Genomic DNA, 21,663 nt, shown 5'->3' with positions numbered 1-21,663 from the left:
CCAAGGTGGCAATGGGCCAGGGCCAGACTGATGTGACCTGTCTCTCCCTAGGTGGCAATGGGCCAGGGCCAGACTGATGTGACCTGTCTCTCCCTAGGTGGCAATGGGCCAGGGCCAGACTGATGTGGCCTGTCTCTCCCTAGGTGGCAATGGGCCAGGGCCAGACTGATGTGGCCTGTCTCTCCCTAGGTGGCAATGGGCCAAGACTGGGCCAGGTGGCAATGGGCCAGAGACTGATGTGGCCTGTCTCTCCCTAGGTGGCAATGGGCCAGGGCCAGACTGATGTGGCCTGTCTCTCCCTAGGTGGCAATGGGCCAGGGCCAGACTGATGTGGCCTGTCTCTCCCTAGGTGGCAATGGGCCAGGGCCAGACTGATGTGACCTGTCTCTCCCTAGGTGGCAATGGGCCAGGGCCAGACTGATGTGACCTGTCTCTCCCTAGGGCAATGGGCCAGGTGGCCATGGGCCAGGGCTGATGTGGCCTGTCTCTCCCTAGGTGGCAATGGGCCAGGGCCAGACTGATGTGGCCTGTCTCTCCCTAGGTGGCAATGGGCCAGGGCCAGACTGATGTGACCTGTCTCTCCCTAGGTGGCAATGGGCCAGGGCCAGACTGATGTGGCCTGTCTCTCCCTAGGTGGCAATGGGCCAGGGCCAGACTGATGTGACCTGTCTCTCCCTAGGTGGCAATGGGCCAGGGCCAGACTGATGTGACCTGTCTCTCCCTAGGTGGCAATGGGCCAGGGCCAGACTGATGTGGCCTGTCTCTCCCTAGGTGGCAATGGGCCAGGGCCAGACTGATGTGACCTGTCTCTCCCTAGGTGGCAATGGGCCAGGGCCAGACTGGGCCTGTCTCTCCCTAGGTGCCCAGACTGATGTGGCCTGTCTCTCCCTAGGTGGCAATGGGCCAGGGCCAGACCAGACTGATGTGACCTGTCTCTCCCTAGGTGGCAATGGGCCAGGGCCAGACTGATGTGGCCTGTCTCTCCTAGGTGGCAATGGGCCAGGGCCAGACTGATGTGACCTGTCTCTCCTAGGTGGCAATGGGCCAGGGCCAGACTGATGTGACCTGTCTCTCCCTAGGTGGCAATGGGCCAGGGCCAGACTGATGTGACCTGTCTCTCCCTAGGTGGCAATGGGCCAGGGCCAGACTGATGTGGCCTGTCTCTCCCTAGGTGGCAATGGGCCAGGGCCAGACTGATGTGACCTGTCTCTCCCTAGGTGGCAATGGGCCAGGGCCAGACTGATGTGGCCTGTCTCTCCCTAGGTGGCAATGGGCCAGGGCCAGACTGATGTGGCCTGTCTCCCCTAGGTGGCAATGGGCCAGGGCCAGACTGATGTGGCCTGTCTCTCCCTAGGTGGCAATGGGCCAGGGCCAGACTGATGTGGTGGCCTGTCTCTCCCTAGGTGGCAATGGGCCAGGGCCAGACTGATGTGGCCTGTCTCTAGGTGGCAATGGGCCAGGGCCAGACTGATGGTGTCTCTCCCTAGGTGGCAATGGGCCAGGGCCAGACTGATGTGGCCTGTCTCTCCCTAGGTGGCAATGGGCCAGGGCCAGACTGATGTGACCTGTCTCTCCCTAGGTGGCAATGGGCCAGGGCCAGACTGATGTGACCTGTCTCTCCCTAGGTGGCAATGGGCCAGGGCCAGACTGATGTGACCTGTCCTGTCTCTCCTGTCTAGGTGGCAATGGGCCAGGGCCAGACTGATGTGACCTGTCTCTCCCTAGGTGGCAATGGGCCAGGGCCAGACTGATGTGACCTGTCTCTCCCTAGGTGGCAATGGGCCAGGGCCAGACTGATGTGACCTGTCTCTCCCTAGGTGGCAATGCAAGACTGATGTGACCTGTCTCTCCCTAGGTGGCCCAGACTGATGTGGCCTGTCTCTCCCTAGGTGGCAATGGGCCAGGGCCAGACTGATGTGACCTGTCTCTCCCTAGGTGGCAATGGGCCAGGGCCAGACTGATGTGACCTGTCTCTCCCTAGGTGGCAATGGGCCAGGGCCAGACTGATGTGGCCTGTCTCTCCCTAGGTGGCAATGGGCCAGGGCCAGACTGATGTGACCTGTCTCTCCCTAGGTGGCAATGGGCCAGGGCCAGACTGATGTGGCCTGTCTCTCCCTAGGTGGCAATGGGCCAGGGCCAGACTGATGTGACCTGTCTCTCCCTAGGTGGCAATGGGCCAGGGCCAGACTGATGTGACCTGTCTCTCCCTAGGTGGCAATGGGCCAGGGCCAGACTGATGTGGCCTGTCTCTCCCTAGGTGGCAATGGGCCAGGGCCAGACTGATGTGGCCACTCTGAGAGAGCGTTCACACAGCGGCTCTGCCTTAAAAACATGCACCTGGTGTCTGCATAGCTGCCCCTGCTAGATGTGTGCGTCTTTATGTTGAATCGTGGACATAACGTGACACTAGATGTGTCATTAGAGCCACAGTGCTGTGGTCGCAGGCAGGCAGGCATGAAGAGTTTAACCCTGATTAGGATCGCTATGAATCATGGACAGACAATGTGTATGTGTTCCCTGGGGATGTGGTTAGCCGTGTCACTGTAGCAGGTCAGAACTCTCTAGGGGCTTCAGCTACAGATCTCTCCTGTCCTAGCCTGTACAGCCACATCACTGCTCCTGCTGTGCTAAAACCTCCCTTGTTACAGAAGATCTCTCTCTCTCTTCCTCTCTCTCTTCCTCTCTCTTCCTCTCTCTCTTCCTCTCTCTCTTCCTCTCTCTCTTCCTCTCGCTCTCAATTCAATTACATAGACTTTATTGACATGGCAAATTAAATTAGTTAAATTGTCAAAGTATACATAACAAAAATGGTGGGACCAACAGCAACAAGTCATTAATAGCAGGAGTGGAAATGTGATTACCATTAATTAACAGTAAATAAGCAAACACGTTTGGTGTTTGCCAAAAGGCATGTGGGAGACTCCCCAAATATATGGAAGAAGGTACTCTGGTCAGATGAGACTAAAATTGAGCTTTTTGGCCATCAGGGAAAAGGCAATGTCTGGCGCAAACCCAACACCTCTCATCAGCCTGAGAACACCATCCCCACAGTGAAGCATGGTGGTGGCAGCATCATGCTTCACCCCAATTCTGCATATATCATTATATTTGGGTTTTTTAGGTTAACGGTCAGAGCCCAGGTCTGACAGAACCTGTGGTTAACGGTCAGAGCCCAGGTCTGACAGAACCTGTGGTTAATGGTCAGAGCCCAGGTCTGACAGAACCTGTGGCTAACGGTCAGAGCCCAGGTCTGACAGAACCTGTGGTTAACGGTCAGAGCCCAGGTCTGACAGAACCTGTGCAGACGATCTAGGTGCTGCTGTAACCCCTCTTTAGTGGGAGACAGCAGCACCAGGTCATCTGCATACAGCAGACACTTGATTTCAGTGTTGTGTAGGGTGAGACATGGTGCTGCAGATTATTCTAATGTTGTTGCCAATACAGTAACGTAGATGTTAAATAGTGTTGGACTTATTGGGCAGCCCTGTTTCACTCCCCGTCCCTGAGAGAAGAAGTCTGTTTGCTTGTTGCCAATTTTAATTTCCAATTCCACTTGAGATCTGTCCAGTAGCCTGGTCTGTCTGTCTGTCTGTCTGTCTGTCTGTCTGTCTGTCTGTCTGTCTGTCTGTCTGTCTGTCTGTCTGTCTGTCTGTCTCTAGATTGATGTCGTTACTGGACTCTGGGTGTGTTGTTTGTCTGTCTGCTCAGTAACCACTGACAACAGGCAGGGGGAGGTGTTGAGGTGGAGGGTGGCACTGCAACAGAGCTTGAAATGAAAAGGTGATAGAAAGAGGGGATGAATGAAGAGAGGAGGGATGCAGGGGTAGCAGAGCAGTCAGTCAGAGGAGACTGGTGAAAAGCAGCCATGGAGGGAAGAGAGGACAAAAAGATACCCTCTTTATTTTATTATCCACCTCTTCATCCTCTTCTCTCCTATTTGTTCCTCTCTCCTCCTCCTCCCCTCCCTCCTTCCTCCTCTCTACACCCTTTGGTGCTTCAGGGATCTGAGCAGTTGGTCAGTGTCGTTTAGCTGAGAGAGAGTGAGAGAGAGCCCAGACATGGGTCTCTGAGAAAGAGAGAGAGAGAGAGAGAGAGAGAGAGAGAGAGAGAGAGAGATACCAGACATGGGTCTCTGAGAGAGAGAGAGCGAGAGAGAGAGAGAGAGAGAGAGAGAGAGAGAGAGAGAGAGAGAGAGAGAGAGAGAGAGAGAGAGAGAGAGAGAGAGAGAGAGAGAGAGAGAGAGAGAGAGAGAGAGAGGAGGGGGGAGGGAGGGAGGTTTCAGTGCTCTCTGAGTTTAATTGAAGCTGACAGGGAGGCTCTCTCCCTCTTCTATTCTTTCTCTCTCGTTCTCTCTGCCTCTTTCTATCTCTGCTCTGCAGCAGTTAGACATTTTCACCAGTGACCCGTCCTCCCTCCTCAGGCCCCTAAATATCACATGATTCAGTATTCCCCAAGGTAATACACTATCAGATTGACTGGTTATTAACTAGCAACAATCAGAGCAGCATAAGCTTTGCCAATCACTGAGTCAGCCATACAGTATTTGGCAGATTAACATGTGTCTCCAGAAATGGACACTAGGAAGAGTAGCTTCTGCCTTGGCCACAGCTAATGGGGATCCTAATAAAATACTAAATGAGTATGGTAAGTGTCTCTGGTTATGGCTTGATGTCAGCAAATGACATACAGGCTTCCATGGTGTATGCTAAGGACCACATGTAGAAACACCATTAGAACACACCATTAGAACACATCAATAGAATTCACTTTTAGAAAACACCAATAGAACACACTATTAAACACACCAAAATAACACACAAATACAACACACCTTTGGAACACACCATTAGAATACACCAATAGAACACACCATTCGAACACACCAATAGAACACACCAATAGAACACACCATTAGAACACACCAATTTTACACACAATTAGAACACACCATTAGACCACACCAATAGAACACACCATTAGAACACACCAATAGAACACACCATTAGAATACACCAATAGAACACACCATGAGAATACACCATCAGAACACACCAATAGAACACACCATTAGAACACATCAATAGAACACACCATTCGAACACACCAATAGAACACACCAATAGAACACACCATTAGAACACACCAATTTTACACACAATTAGAACACACCATTAGACCACACCAATAGAACACACCATTAGAACACACCAATAGAATACACCAATCAGAACTCAGAAACAGGGTGGAACTTCTGAGAGATTCAACCTTCGATACAGGAGCTCTGAGCTATACACACACACACACACACACACACACACACACACACACACACACACACACACACACACACTCACACTCACACTCACACTCACACACACACTCACACTCACACACACACACACACACACAGACCTGCACGATGGAAAGACATACATGGTCCCCCAACTCTCTCTGAAGGTGCCAGACTTATTTGAATAACATAGATATTTACATAATGATGTCTAACTCCCTCTCTCTTTCATTCTCTCTCTCTCCCTCTCTCTTTCATTCTCTCCCTCTCCCTCTCTCTTTCATTCTCTCTCTCTCCCTCTCTCTTTCATTCTCTCCCTCTCCCTCTCTCTTTCATTCTCTCTCTCTCCCTCTCTCTTTCATTCTCTCTCTCCCTCTCTCTTTCATTCTATCTGTCTCCCTCTCTCTTTCATTCTCTCTCCTCCCTCTCTCTTTCATTATCTCTCTCCCCCTCTCTCTTTCATTCTCACTCCCTCTCTCTTTCATTCTCTCCCTCTCTCTTTCATTCTCTCTCCCTCCCTCCCTCTCTCTCTCCCTCTCTCTTCCATTCTCTCCCCCTCCCTCTCTCTTCCATTCTCTCCCTCTCCCTCTCTCTTTCATTCTCTCTCCCTCCCTCTCTCTTCCATTCTCTCCCTCTCCCTCTCTCTTCCATTCTCTCCCTCTCCCTCTCTCTTTCATTCTCACTCCCTCTCTCTTTCATTCTCTCCCTCTCTCTTTCATTCTCTCTCCCTCCCTCCCTCCCTCCCTCTCTCTTCAATTCTCTCTCCCTCTCTTTCATTATCTCTCTCTCCCTCTCTCTTTCATTCTCACTCCCTCTCTCTTTCATTCTCTCCCTCTCTCTTTCATTCTCTCTCCCTCCCTCTCTCTTCCATTCTCTCCCTCTCTCTTCCATTCTCTCCCTCTCCCTCTCTCTTTCATTCTCTCTCCCTCCCTCTCTCCCTCCCTCTCTCTTCCATTCTCTCCCCCTCCCTCTCTCTTCCATTCTCTCCCTCTCCCTCTCTCTTCCATTCTCTCCCCTCCCTCTCTCTTCCATTCTCTCCTCTCCCTCTCTCTTTCATTCTCTCTCCTCCCTCTCTCTTCCATTCTCTCCCTCCCCTCTCTCTTCCATTCTCTCCCTCTCCCTCTCTTTTCATTCTCACTCCCTCTCTCTTTCATTCTCTCCCTCTCTCTTTCATTCTCTCTCCCTCCCTCCCTCCCTCCCTCTCTCTTCAATTCTCTCTCCCTCTCTTTCATTATCTCTCTCTCCCTCTCTCTTTCATTCTCACTCCCTCTCTCTTTCAATCTCTCCCTCTCTCTTTCATTCTCTCTCCCTCCCTCTCTCTTCCATTCTCTCCCTCTCTCTTTCATTCTCTCTCCCTCCCTCTCTCTTTCATTCTCTCCCTCTCTCTTTCATACTCTCCCTCTCTCTTTCATTCTCTCTCCCTCCCTCTCTCTTTCATTCTCTCTCTCTCCCTCTCTCTTCCATTCTCTCTCCCTCCCTCTCTCTTTCATTCTCTCTCCCTCCCTCTCTCTTGCATTCTCTCCCTCTCTCTTTCATTCTCTCTCCCTCCCTCTCTCTTCCATTCTCTCCCTCTCCCTCTCTCTTCCATTCTCTCCCTCTCCCTCTCTCTTCCATTCTCTCTCCCTCCCTCTCTCTTGCATTCTCTCCCTCTCTCTTTCATTCTCTCTCCCTCCCTCTCTCTTCCATTCTCTCCCTCTCCCTCTCTCTTCCATTCTCTCCCTCTCCCTCTCTCTTCCATTCTCTCTCCCTCCCTCTCTCTTTCATTCTCTCCCTCTCCCTCTCTCTTCCATTCTCTCCCCTCCCTCTCTCTTCCATTCTCTCCCTCTCCCTCTCTCTTCCATTCTCTCCCCCTCCCTCTCTCTTCCATTCTCTCCCTCTCCCTCTCTCTTTCATTCTCTCTCCCTCCCTCTCTCTTCCATTCTCTCCCTCTCCCTCTCTCTTTCATTCTCTCCCTCCCTCTCTCTTCCATTCTCTCCCTCTCTCTTCCATTCTCTCCCTCTCCCTCTCTCTTCCATTCTCTCCATCTCCCTCTCTCTTTGCTCTCATTTAGCTCTTATCTTTACTTCCTCCTCACCATATGTTTTACCAGCGGGGCTTATTAGCCAGGAAAGGAACACACTGAAGACTGGATAAGAGCGAGAGGTTGAGAGGTTGAAAGGATGAACGATGGAGAGATGAGCTGATGAGCTGCTGTCTGTCTCCTGTGAAATCTAGCAGGGTCTATCCATCCTGCTCATAAAGTGGCATATATTAAAGAGACGAACAAGCCAGACTAGAATTTAGCCTACCCATTGATGTGTTAGGAGTGTGTGTGTTTGTGTGGTGTGGGTTTGGGTGGGTGGGTGGGTGAGTGGGTATGTGTACGTGTTTCATGACAGATTTCCAGTGACTACAACCTAAACTCTAACCCCTGTTTAACACCGGTCACAGAGGACCCTCCACTCTAACCCCAGTCTAACCCTGGTCCCAGTAGATACTCCACTCTAACCCCAGTCTAACCCTGGTCCCAGTAGATACTCCACTCTAACCCCAGTCTAACCCTGGTCCCAATAGATCCTCCACTCTAACCCCAGTCTAACCCTGGTCACAGTAGATCCTCCACTCTAACACCAATATAACCCTTACACAGTAGATCCTCCACTCTAACCCTAATATAACCCTGGTCACCGTAGATCCTCAAAAATAACCCCTGTCTAACACTGGTCACAGTGGATAGTCCAGTCTAACCCCTGTCTAACACTGGTCACAGTAGATCCTCCACTCTAACCGTAATATAACCCTGGTCACCGTAGATCCTCAAAAATAACCTCTGTCTAACCCTGGTCCCAGTATATCCTCCACTCTAACACCAGTCTATCCCTGGTCACAGTAGATACCCCACTCTAACCCCAGTCTATCCTTGGTAAAAAAGTAAATCCTCCACTCTAACCCCAGTCTAACCCTGGTCACAGTAGATCCTCCACTCTAACCCCAGTTTAACTCAGGTCACATTATATCCAACACTCTAACCCCAGTCTAACCCTGGTAACAGTTGATCATCCAATCTAACCCCAGTCTAACCTTGGTCACATTAGATCCTAAACTCTAACCCCAGTCTAACCCTGGTCACCATATATACTACACTTTAACCCCAGTATTACCCTGGTCACAGAAGATACTCCATTCTAACCCCAGTCTAACCCTGGTCACAGAAGTTCCCCCACTCTATCCCCAGGCTATCCCTGGTCACAGTAGATCCACCACTGTAACCCCAGTCTATCCCTGGTGAAGGAAAATCCTCCACTCTAACCCCAGTCTAACTCAGGTCACATTAGATCCAACACTCTAACCCCAGTCTAACTGTGTTCCCCATATATCCTGTACTCTAACCCCAGGCTAACTTTGGTCACGGTAGATCCTCCACTCTAACCCCAGTCTAACCCTTGTCACGGAAGATCCTCCTCTCTCACCCCAATCTAACCATGGCCATATTAGACCCTACACTCTACCCCCAGTCTAACCCTGGTCACAGTATATCCGCAACTCCAACCCCAGTCTAACCCTAGTCACAGTAGATCATCAAATCTAACCCCAGTCTATCCTTAGTCAAATTAAATCCTCCAATCTAACCACAGTATAACCCTGGTCACAGTAAATCCTCCAATCTAACCCCAGTCTATCCTTTTTCACAGTAAATCCTCCACTCTAACCCCAGTTTATCTCTGGTCAAAGTAGATCCTCTACTCCAACCCCAGTCTAACCGTGGTTACAGTATATCTTCCATTCTATCCCAAGTCTAACCCTGGTCACAATAGAACCTCCACTTCAACCCCAGTCAAACCCTGGTCACAGTATATCCTCCACTCTATCCCCAGTCTAACCCTGGTCACAGTAGATGCTCCACTCCAACCCCAGTCTAACCCTGGTCACAGTAGATCCTCCACTCTAACCCCAGTCTATCCGTGGTCACAGTACATGCTCCAGTCTATGCCCAGTCTAACAGTGGTCACAGTATTTCCTCCAGTCTATCCCTGGTCATGGTACATGCTCCACTCTATGCCCAGGTTAACCCTGGTCACAGTATTTCCTCCAGTCTAACCCTGGTCACAGTATTTCCTCCAGTCTAAACCTGGTCACAGTATTTCCCCCAGTCTAACCCTGGTCACAGTATTTCCTCCAGTCTAACCCTGGTCACAGTATTTCCTCCAGTCTATCCCTGGTCACAGTATTTCCTCCAGTCTATCCCTGGTCACAGTATTTCCTCCAGTCTATCCCTGGTCACAGTATTTCCTCCAGTCTATCCCTGGTCACAGTATTTCCTCCAGTCTATCCCTGGTCACAGTATTTCCTCCAGTCTAACCCTGGTCACAGTATTTCCTCCAGTCTATCCCTGGTCACAGTATTTCCTCCAGTCTAACCCTGGTCACAGTATTTCCTCCAGTCTATCCCTGGTCACAGTATTTCCTCCAGTCTATCCCTGGTCACAGTATTTCCTCCAGTCTAACCCTGGTCACAGTATTTCCTCCAGTCTAACCCTGGTCACAGTATTTCCTCCAGTCTATCCCTGGTCACAGTATTTCCTCCAGTCTAACCCTGGTCACAGTATTTCCTCCAGTCTATCCCTGGTCACAGTATTTCCTCCAGTCTATCACTGGTCACAGTATTTCCTCCAGTCTATCCCTGGTCACAGTATTTCCTCCAGTCTAACCCTGGTCACAGTATTTCCTCCAGTCTAACCCTGGTCACAGTATTTCCTCCAGTCTATCCCTGGTCACAGTATTTCCTCCAGTCTATCCCTGGTCACAGTATTTCCTCCAGTCTAACCCTGGTCACAGTATTTCCTCCAGTCTAACCCTGGTCACAGTATTTCCTCCAGTCTATCCCTGGTCACAGTATTTCCTCCAGTCTAACCCTGGTCACAGTATTTCCTCCAGTCTAACCCTGGTCACAGTATTTCCTCCAGTCTATCCCTGGTCACAGTATTTCCTCCAGTCTATCCCTGGTCACAGTATTTCCTCCAGTCTAACCCTGGTCACAGTATTTCCTCCAGTCTAACCCTGGTCACAGTATTTCCTCCAGTCTAACCCTGGTCACAGTATTTCCTCCAGTCTAACCCTGGTCACAGTATTTCCTCCAGTCTAACCCTGGTCACAGTATTTCCTCCAGTCTAACCCTGGTCACAGTATTTCCTCCAGTCTATCCCTGGTCACAGTATTTCCTCCAGTCTAACCCTGGTCACAGTATTTCCTCCAGTCTATCCCTGGTCACAGTATTTCCTCCAGTCTATCCCTGGTCACAGTATTTCCTCCAGTCTATCCCTGGTCACAGTATTTCCTCCAGTCTAACCCTGGTCACAGTATTTCCTCCAGTCTAACCCTGGTCACAGTATTTCCTCCAGTCTATCCCTGGTCACAGTATTTCCTCCAGTCTATCCCTGGTCACAGTATTTCCTCCAGTCTAACCCTGGTCACAGTATTTCCTCCAGTCTAACCCTGGTCACAGTATTTCCTCCAGTCTAACCCTGGTCACAGTATTTCCTCCAGTCTATCCCTGGTCACAGTATTTCCTCCAGTCTAACCCTGGTCACAGTATTTCCTCCAGTCTAACCCTGGTCACAGTATTTCCTCCAGTCTAACCCTGGTCACAGTATTTCCTCCAGTCTAACCCTGGTCACAGTATTTCCTCCAGTCTAACCCTGGTCACAGTATTTCCTCCAGTCTATCCCTGGTCACAGTATTTCCTCCAGTCTAACCCTGGTCACAGTATTTCCTCCAGTCTAACCCTGGTCACAGTATTTCCTCCAGTCTAACCCTGGTCACAGTATTTCCTCCAGTCTAACCCTGGTCACAGTATTTCCTCCAGTCTAACCCTGGTCACAGTATTTCCTCCAGTCTAACCCTGGTCACAGTATTTCCTCCAGTCTATCCCTGGTCACAGTATTTCCTCCAGTCTAACCCTGGTCACAGTATTTCCTCCAGTCTATCCCTGGTCACAGTATTTCCTCCAGTCTAACCCTGGTCACAGTATTTCCTCCAGTCTAACCCTGGTCACAGTATTTCCTCCAGTCTATCCCTGGTCACAGTATTTCCTCCAGTCTATCCCTGGTCACAGTATTTCCTACAGTCTATCCCTGGTCACAGTATTTCCTCCAGTCTATCCCTGGTCACAGTATTTCCTCCAGTCTATCCCTGGTCACAGTATTTCCTCCAGTCTATCCCTGGTCACAGTATTTCCTCCAGTCTATCCCTGGTCACAGTATTTCCTCCAGTCTATCCCTGGTCACAGTATTTCCTCCAGTCTATCCCTGGTCACAGTATTTCCTCCAGTCTATCCCTGGTCACAGTATTTCCTCCAGTCTATCCCTGGTCACAGTATTTCCTCCAGTCTAACCCTGGTCACAGTATTTCCTCCAGTCTATCCCTGGTCACAGTATTTCCTCCAGTCTATCCCTGGTCACAGTATTTCCTCCAGTCTATCCCTGGTCACAGTATTTCCTCCAGTCTATCCCTGGTCACAGTATTTCCTCCAGTCTATCCCTGGTCACAGTATTTCCTCCAGTCTGACCCTGGTCACAGTATTTCCTCCAGTCTATCCCTGGTCTCAGACACATTTTTTTTTTATTTTTTTTTTATTTCACCTTTATTTAACCAGGTTGGCAAGTTGAGAACAAGTTCTCATTTACATCTGCGACCTGGCCAACGACACAGCGACACAGAGTTACACATGGAGTAAAACTAACATACAGTCAATAATACAGTATAAACAAGTCTATATACGATTTGAGCAAATGAGGTGAGATAAGGGAGGTAAAGGCAAAAAAGGCCATGGTGGAAAAGTAAATACAATATAGCAAGTAAAACAGTAGAATGGTAGATTTGCAGTGGAAGAAAGTGCAAAGTAGAGATAAAAATGCTCCACGCCTTGTATTCATTTGTGTGTATCTTTTCTCAAGTCAAAAGAAAGATGATCCAAAGTGTTCACAGCCCCGATGTCTGCAGGGTTGTGTGTTTGTGTGGCTGTGTGCTAAATATTGTAGTGCCCCTCCCCTGCCTCTCTGTCCCTGTTTGAGCCACACAGCCCTGGGGTCATCATAGGCTCGGTGCACTGTGGCTCTCACATGTTCTCTCTCCATAGAAATATCTCAAATCAGACACACAAGCATAGACACATAGCAGATTTGCAGCCCAGGGCCAGTGGAACTGATTGAGGACTGAGAGGGTTTGTGTGTGTGTGTGTGTGTGTGTGTGTGTGTGTGTGTGTGTGTGTGTGTGTGTGTGTGTGTGTGTGTGTGTGTGTGTGTGTGTTTGATGCTGACCATAACAACACAAACACTGATAAACTGCTGTCTCAGAGGGGTGTTGACTCCTGTCTGATAAACTGCTGTCTCAGAGGGTGTTGACTCCTGTCTGATAAACCCCTGTCTCAGAGGGGTGTTGACTCCTGTCTGATAAACCGCTGTCTCAGAGGGGTGTTGACTCCTGTCTGATAAACCCCTGTCTCAGAGGGGTGTTGACTCCTGTCTGATAAACTGCTGTCTCAGAGGGGTGTTGACTCCTGTCTGATAAACTGCTGTCTCAGAGGGGTGTTGACTCCTGTCTGATAAACTGCTGTCTCAGAGGGTGTTGACTCCTGTCTGATAAACCCCTGTCTCAGAGGGGTGTTGACTCCTGTCTGATAAACCGCTGTCTCAGAGGGGTGTTGACTCCTGTCTGATAAACCCCTGTCTCAGAGGGGTGTTGACTCCTGTCTGATAAACTGCTGTCTCAGAGGGGTGTTGACTCCTGTCTGATAAACTGCTGTCTCAGAGGGGTGTTGACTCCTGTCTGATAAACCGCTGTCTCAGAGGGGTGTTGACTCCTGTCTGATAAACCCCTGTCTCAGAGGGGTGTTGACTCCTGTCTGATAAACTGCTGTCTCAGAGGGGTGTTGACTCCTGTCTGATAAACTGCTGTCTCAGAGGGGTGTTGACTCCTGTCTGATAAACTGCTGTCTCAGAGGGGTGTTGAATCCTGTCTGATAAACTGCTGTCTCAGAGGGGTGTTGACTCCTGTCTGATAAACTGCTGTCTCAGAGGGGTGTTGAATCCTGTCTGATAAACTGCTGTCTCAGCTGTCTCAGGGGGTGTTGACTCCTGTCTGATAAACTGCTGTCTAAGAGGGGTGTTGACTGCTGTCTCAGAGGGGTGTTGAATCCTGTCTGATAAACCCCTGTCTCAGAGGGGTGTTGACTCCTGTCTGATAAACTGCTGTCTCAGAGGGGTGTTGACTCCTGTCTGATAAACTGCTGTCTAAGAGGGGTGTTGACTCCTGTCTGATAAACCCCTGTCTCAGAGGGTGTTGAATCCTGATAAACTGTCTCAGAGGGTGTTGAATCTGTCTGATAAACTGCTGTCTCAGAGGGGTGTTGACTCCTGTCTGATAAACCCCTGTCTCAGAGGGTGCTGTCTAAGAGGGGTGTTGACTCCTGTCTGATAAACTGCTGTCTCATAGGGGTGTTGACTCCTGTCTGATAAACTGCTGTCTCAGAGGGGTGTTGAATCCTGTCTGATAAACTGCTGTCTCAGAGGGGTGTTGAATCCTGTCTGATAAACCCCTGTCTCAGAGGGGTGTTGAATCCCCTGTCTCAGATAAAAACTGCTGTCTCAGAGGGGTGTTGACTCCTGTCTGATAAACTGCTGTCTCAGAGGGTGTTGACTCCTGTCTGATAAACTGCTGTCTCAGAGGGGTGTTGACTCCTGTCTGATAAACCCCTGTCTCAGAGGGGTGTTGACTCCTGTCTGATAAACCCCTGTCTCAGAGGGTGTTGACTCCTGTCTGATAAACTGCTGTCTCAGAGGGGTGTGACTCCTGTATGATAAACTGCTGTCTCAGAGGGGTGTTGAATCCTGTCTGATAAACTGCTGTCTCAGAGGGGTGTTGACTCCTGTCTGATAAACTGCTGTCTAAGAGGGGTGTTGACTCCTGTCTGATAAACTGCTGTCTAGAGGGTGTTGACTCCTGTCTGATAAACTGCTGTCTCAGAGGGGTGTTGACTCCTGTCTGATAAACCCCTGTCTCAGAGGGGTGTTGACTCCTGTCTGATAAACCCCTGTCTCAGAGGGGTGTTGACTCCTGTCTGATAAACCCCTGTCTCAGGGGGGTGTTGACTCCTGTCTGATAAACCCCTGTCTCAGAGGGGTGTTGAATCCTGTCTGATAAACCCCTGTCTCAGAGGGGTGTTGAATCCTGTCTGATAAACTGCTGTCTCAGAGGGGTGTTGACTCCTGTCTGATAAACTGCTGTCTAAGAGGGGTGTTGACTCCTGTCTGATAAACCTCTGTCTCAGAGGGTTGTTGACTCCTGTCTGATAAACTGCTGTCTCAGAGGGGTGTTGACTCCTGTCTGATAAACTGCTGTCTCAGAGGGGTGTTGACTCCTGTCTGATAAACTGCTGTCTCAGAGGGGTGTTGAATCCTGTCTGATAAACCCCTGTCTCAGAGGGGTGTTGACTCCTGTCTGATAAACCCCTGTCTCAGAGGGGTGTTGACTCCTGTCTGATAAACTGCTGTCTCAGAGGGGTGTTGACTCCTGTCTGATAAACTGCTGTCTCAGAGGGGTGTTGACTCCTGTCTGATAAACTGCTGTCTCAGAGGGGTGTTGAATCCTGTCTGATAAACTGCTGTCTCAGAGGGGTGTTGACTCCTGTCTGATAAACTGCTGTCTAAGAGGGGTGTTGACTCCTGTCTGATAAACTGCTGTCTAAGAGGGGTGTTGACTCCTGTCTGATAAACCCCTGTCTCAGAGGGGTGTTGACTCCTGTCTGATAAACCCCTGTCTCAGAGGGGTGTTGACTCCTGTCTGATAAACTGCTGTCTCAGAGGGGTGTTGACTCCTGTCTGATAAACCCCTGTCTCAGGGGGTGTTGAGGATAAACCCCTGTCTCAGAGGGGTGTTGAATCCTGTCTGATAAACCCCTGTCTCAGAGGGGTGTTGAATCCTGTCTGATAAACTGCTGTCTCAGAGGGGTGTTGACTCCTGTCTGATAAACTGCTGTCTAAGAGGGGTGTTGACTCCTGTCTGATAAACCTCTGTCTCAGAGGGGTGTTGACTCCTGTCTGATAAACTGCTGTCTCAGAGGGGTGTTGACTCCTGTCTGATAAACCCCTGTCTCAGAGGGGTGTTGACTCCTGTCTGATAAACTGCTGTCTCAGAGGGGTGTTGAATCCTGTCTGATAAACTGCTGTCTCAGAGGGGTGTTGACTCCTGTCTCATAAACCGATGTCTCAGAGGGGTGTTGACTCCTGTCTGATAAACTGCTGTCTCAGAGGGGTGTTGACTCCTGTCTGATAAACCCCTGTCTCAGAGGGTTGTTGACTCCTGTCTGATAAACCGCTGTCTCAGAGGGGTGTTGACTCCTGTCTGATAAACTGCTGTCTCAGAGGGGTGTTGACTCCTGTCTGATAAACTGCTGTCTCAGAGGGGTGTTGAATTTCTGATAAACTGCTGTCTCAGAGGGGTGTTGAATCCTGTCTGATAAACCCCTGTCTCAGAGGGGTGTTGACTGTGTCTGATAAACCCCTGTCTCAGAGGGGTGTTGACTCCTGTCTGATAAACTGCTGTCTCGGAGGGGTGTTGACTCCTGTCTGATAAACTGCTGTCTCAGAGGGGTGTTGACTCCTGTCTGATAAACTGCTGTCTCAGAGGGGTGTTGAATCCTGTCTGATAAACTGCTGTCTCAGAGGGGTGTTGACTCCTGTCTGATAAACTGCTGTCTAAGAGGGGTGTTGACTCCTGTCTGATAAACTGCTGTCTAAGAGGGGTGTTGACTCCTGTCTGATAAACCCCTGTCTCAGAGGGGTGTTGACTCCTGTCTGATAAACCCCTGTCTCAGAGGGGTGTTGACTCCTGTCTGATAAACCCCTGTCTCAGAGGGGTGTTGACTCCTGTCTGATAAACCCCTGTCTCAGGGGGGTGTTGACTCCTGTCTGATAAACCCCTGTCTCAGAGGGGTGTTGAATCCTGTCTGATAAACCCCTGTCTCAGAGGGGTGTTGAATCCTGTCTGATAAACTGCTGTCTCAGAGGGGTGTTGACTCGTCTGATAAACTGCTGTCTAAGAGGGGTGTGACTCCTGTCTGATAAACCTCTGTCTCAGAGGGGTGTTGACTCCTGTCTGATAAACTGCTGTCTCAGAGGGGTGTTGACTCCTGTCTGTAAACCCTGTCTCAGAGGGGTGTTGACTCCTGTCTGATAAACTGCTGTCTCAGAGGGGTGTTGAATCCTGTCTGATAAACTGCTGTCTCAGAGGGGTGTTGACTCCTGTCTCATAAACCGATGTCTCAGAGGGGTGTTGACTCCTGTCTCATAAACCGATGTCTCAGAGGGGTGTTGACTCCTGTCTGATTTGATTCAGTCTCCGGTTATGTTCCTCCATAAGACTAAATTAGGCCCCACTGATGAGAAACAGATTGATTTAAGGGGGAAACCTGGGCTGTGTGTGTGTATGTATGTATGTGTGTGTGTGTGTGTGTGTGTGTGTGTGTGTGTGTGTGTGTGCGTGCGTGCGTGCGTGCGTGCGTGCGTGCGTGCGTGCGTGCGTGCGTGCGTGCGTGCGTGCGTGCGTGTGTTGTGATGCAGAATTCTGCTGAAACACATTTTAGCGTGCGAATGAGCACCCAATGAGATGGCACAAGGCCTCGGGCGTCTGAGTTATTTTTAATCCTCAGAGAGAGAGAGAGAGAGAGACCGGTGGGAGAGGTAGTTCTTGGCAACCACAGCCTCTGTTGGGTTTAATACAACAAATCTGAATCTCCTCAGACCCACTGATACGCAAGGTGTGGAAGAGCAAACTAGTGAATGAGTGAATATGTTAACAGGTGTTGTAGCGTGTGTGAATCCTCAAATGTTTCTGGTGTTTTTAACCACATTTTGCATGCCACTGGATTCCAGATATTGCAGCTTGAGATTGTGTTGTACAGGTCGTGGTTGTGTCTATCTCTCTCCTGTAGGAGCATTACTTCTCTGGCTTACTGCTGAGGTCCATCCCAAGTTCCCCCCCATCCTGCTGCAGTCGAGCTTCAAGATCACCTATGAGGTATGAACACACACACACACACACACACACACACACACACACACACACACACACACACACACACACACACACACACACACACACACACACACACACACACAAGCAATATAATCGCATACACACACACAATATATACACACACACACACACACACACACACACACACACACACACACACACACACACACACACACACACACACACACAAGCAATATAAACACAAACAAACACACCCTGTCCATGGTAATGTGACAGGGCGTGGGGGTGCGTTTGAGTAAGACATGTAAGCGCTGTGTGTGTGTGTGTGTGTGTGTGTGTGTGTGTGTGTGTGTGTGTGTGTGTGTGTGTGTGTGTGTGTGTGTGTGTGTGTGTGTGTGTGTGTGTGTGTGTGTGTGTGTGTGTGTGTGTGTGTGTGTGTGTGTGTGTGTGTGTGGTGTGAAACGTGTAGCCCCAGGCGTGTTATTGGGCTGAGTGTATGCAGAGCCAGGAGAAGTCTGTTCGTAAGGCTAGGCTCTCGGGCTTACGTTCTCCACTGACCAGCTGCACTGTTTGACAGCCCGATGTTAAGGAACACACACTCACAGAGACACACAGGCTCTGTTGAGAAGTGATCTTTCCTTCCCTCAGGCAAGCTTTTAACATGTCAATGCCTGGAGCCCAGCACATACTGCCATCCCTGCGCTCCATCCCAGAACCATTTATACCCTCATTGTCAAACTTGTTTTCTTTCTCTCTCTCTTTCTCACACTCTCTCTAACTCCCAGGTGCTCTAGTACCTACAGGAACCCCAACAGCTTGTAAACTACATCCTCCAGGAACCCCAGAACTTAATAAACAACATCATCCAGGAAACCCAGCACTTTATAAACTACATCCCACTGGAATCCCAACACTTTATAAACTACATCCCCCAGGTACCCCTGCAACATATAAAATACATCCCGCAGGGAATAAAGTGCTCACCCCTATGTAAACATCCCAGTGCCACGATTGATGACCTACTACAGCTCCCATCATGCCCTGGGACTGTTGTGGCCCACTAAAGCAGCCCCACTGTGTTTACAGTGTGTGTATAACCTGACCCTTTAGAAACATGCTCTCTGTGTCTTTGTGGTCTCTGCGGTCACACAGCCATTAGCAGAGCCTGGGAATGTTGTCCGTGTGCTCATAAAGAACACTAGCGTGCTTCTACTCTCCAGTCTACAGAGAGATGTTACCCTCTCACTGCTCCCTTGTGCTCTGTAGCAGCTTAACCAGCTACAGCTTGTTAACAGCAGTACGCTCAGGACCAGCACACTCAGGACCATGAGCTGCCTCATTTACAACCACCCCTCATGCTAGCTAATACACAATTAAACACACACATACTCCTAGCTGAAGTGTTCCCACGTACACACATACTTACGCACAGGGCAGTAGGAAAAGCACTATGGAGAGCCATGATGATAACAAGCAAAAATTAAAACAGGAAGCACCAGTGACTAGATCAATAAAAAAGTGGTCAGATGAAGCAGATGCTAAGCTACAGGACTGTCTCAGACTGGAATATGTTCTGGGATTCCTCCAATGGCATTGAGGAGTACATCACATCTGTCATTGGCTTCATCAATAAGTGCTTCGATGACATCGTCCCCACAGTGACCGTACGTACATACCCCAACCAGAAGCCATGGATTACAGGCAGCATCCGCGCTGAGCTAAATGCAAGCTAAAAGCTGCCCCTTTCAAGGAGCGGGCCTCTAACCCAGAAGCTTATAAGAAATCCTGCTATTCCCTCCGAACCATCAAACAGGCAAAGCATCAATACAGGGCTAAGATCGAGTCGTACTCCGACGCTCGTCAATTGTGGCAGGGCCTGCAAACCATTACAGACTAGAAAGGGAAGCACAGCTGAGAGCTGCCCAATGACACAACCTTTAGATGGGTCAACATTCACAAGGCCGCAGGGACAGATGGATTAACAGAACATGTACTGCGAGCATGCACTGACCAACTAGAAAGTGTCTTCACTGACATTTTCAAACTCTCCCTGTCTGAGTCTGTAATACCAACATATTTTAAGCAGACCACCATAGTGCCTGTGGCCAAGAAAACTAAGGTAACTTGCCTAAATGACTACCGACCTGTAGCACTCACATGTATAGCCATGAAGTGCTTTGAAAGGCTGGTCATGGCTCACATCAACACCATCATCCCAGAAACCCTAGACCCACTCAAATTTGCATATTGCCCCAACAGATCCACAGATGATGCAGTCTCTATTGCACTTGTTGGGGAATAATCAGAATTGGTGGGTAACATAGATAAGATGTTTTATTTTCATGATATGCTTATGAGTTATTTCTCATAAGAATGTATTTTGTTGTACTATAGTGGTGGCCATTGGCAGTTATCTGTTCTCTGTCAGGACTAAGTTGTTTGGGCGGCAGAGAGGGGAGAGGTCAAGGTGTCATCATGTGTAAACATATCTGTTGCTCCACTGTGTCTGTGTGCCAGTCACTCCCTACTTTTCCCATCGGGGAGAGGAGGATGGCAGTGTCTGGAATCATTCTATGCTGCCCGTGAGCTTGTCCAGGATTGGTTGTATTTAGAATTGGTTGTATCTAAATGACAATTGGATATATGCCTGTTGATATGGAGGATTGGGTTATAGTGCTGGGTTTGAGTAAGGAGACAAAGCTGAACAATTTATTATGTTTATGCTGTCTGACTATGTGTGTTTTTTGCTATTAATTAAAGGATCTCAGTTGCAATGTAGTGGGGCTCTCAGAGAATTCATTGATAGACACTGAATTGATCTGAGAGTCACAGGGTTGTGATAGAGCTCATATAATTAAAGATGGACTTTGATAACTAACTCTGACTTGTGTTGTGGTTTGTTTCCATGATTTGGTAAATAGAGGAAATTTCCACGACACTCCACACTGCCCTTTCCCACCTGGACAAAAGGAACACCTAAGTGAGAATGCTTTTCATTGACTACAGCTCAGCGTTCAACACATAGTGCCCTCAAAGCTCATCACTAAGATAAGGACCCTGGGATAAACATCTCCCTCTGCAACTGGATCCTGGACTTCCTGACAGGCTGCCCCCAGGTGGTAATTGTAGGTAACAATATCTGCCACGCTATCCTCAACACAGCCGTGCACAGCCCCCTCCTGTACTCCCTGTTCACTCATGACTGCACGGCCAGGCACGACTCCAACACCATCATACAATTTGCCGATGATACAACAGGCCTGATCACCGACAACAACAAGACAGCCTATAGGGAGGAGGTCAGAGACCTGGCCGTGTGGTGCCAGGACAAAAACCTCTCCCTCAACGTGATCAAGACATAGGAGATGATTGTGGACTACGGGAAAAAGAGGACCGAGCCCCCGTTCTCATCGACGGGGCTGCAGTGGAGCAGATCGAGAGCTTCAAGTCCCTTGGTGTCCAGATCACCAACAAACTAACATGGTCCAAGCTCACCAAGACAGTCGTGAAGAGGACACATCACCAACAAACTAACATGGTCCAAACACACCAAGACAGTCATGAAGAGGACACATCACCAACAAACTAACATGGTCCAAGCACACCAAGACAGTCATGAAGAGGACACATCACCAACAAACTAACATGGTCCAAGCACACCAAGACAGTCGTTAAGAGGACACGACAAAACATATCCCCCCTCAGGAGACTGAAAAGATTTGGCACGGATCCTCAGATCCTCAAAAGGTTCTACGGCTGCACCATCAAGAGCATCCTGACTGGTTGCATCACTGCCTGGTATGGCAACTGCTCAGCCTCCGACTGCAAGGCACTACAGAACGTAGTGCTTAAGGCCCAGTACATGACCGGGGCCAAGCTTCCTGCCATCCAGGACCTCTAAACCAGGCGGTGTCAGAGGAAGGCCCTAAAACTTTTCAAAGACCCCAGCCACCCCAGTCATAGACTGTTCTCTCTGCTACCACATGGGCAAGCAGCATCGGAGCGCCAAGTCTAGGTCCAAGAGGCTTCTTAAAACAGCTTCTACAGCAAAGCCATAAGGCTCCTGCACATCTAGTCAAATTGCTACCCAGACTTTTCGCATTGCCCCCCCTCTCCACACCACTGCCAATCTCTGTTGTCAACTGTGCATAGTCGCTTTAATTAACTACATGTACATACTACTACAACTAACCGGTGCCCCCGCACATTGACTCTGTACCGGCACCCACCTATATATATTGTTAGTTAATTTTTTTACTGCATTTACATTTACTGCTGCTCTTTAAGTGCTTGATACATTTATCTCTTATTCTTATCCATATTTTTTTTATCTGCGCTTTTAGG

The 21,663-nt window shown here is 49.3% G+C and overlaps 1 long non-coding RNA gene across 1 annotated transcript in view; it reads left to right on the top strand.

The window, feature by feature from the left end:
* LOC127908767 (uncharacterized) overlaps positions 1–20,184 on the top strand; it is a 53,299-nt gene extending 33,115 nt beyond the window's left edge. Inside the window, exons 2-3 of the long non-coding RNA XR_008068372.1 lie at positions 17,255–17,340; positions 18,105–20,184. This is a non-coding gene — a long non-coding RNA (uncharacterized LOC127908767). The remainder of the gene's footprint in view (positions 1–17,254; positions 17,341–18,104) is intronic.
* The last annotated feature ends 1,479 nt before the right edge of the window (positions 20,185–21,663 follow it).

This window comes from Oncorhynchus keta, chromosome 18 (assembly GCF_023373465.1).
Source record: "Oncorhynchus keta strain PuntledgeMale-10-30-2019 chromosome 18, Oket_V2, whole genome shotgun sequence".
NCBI classification, from domain to species: domain Eukaryota; kingdom Metazoa; phylum Chordata; class Actinopteri; order Salmoniformes; family Salmonidae; genus Oncorhynchus; species Oncorhynchus keta.
The sequence above is the reverse complement of the archived record's forward strand: the minus strand, read 5'-3'. Positions and strand labels throughout refer to the sequence as shown.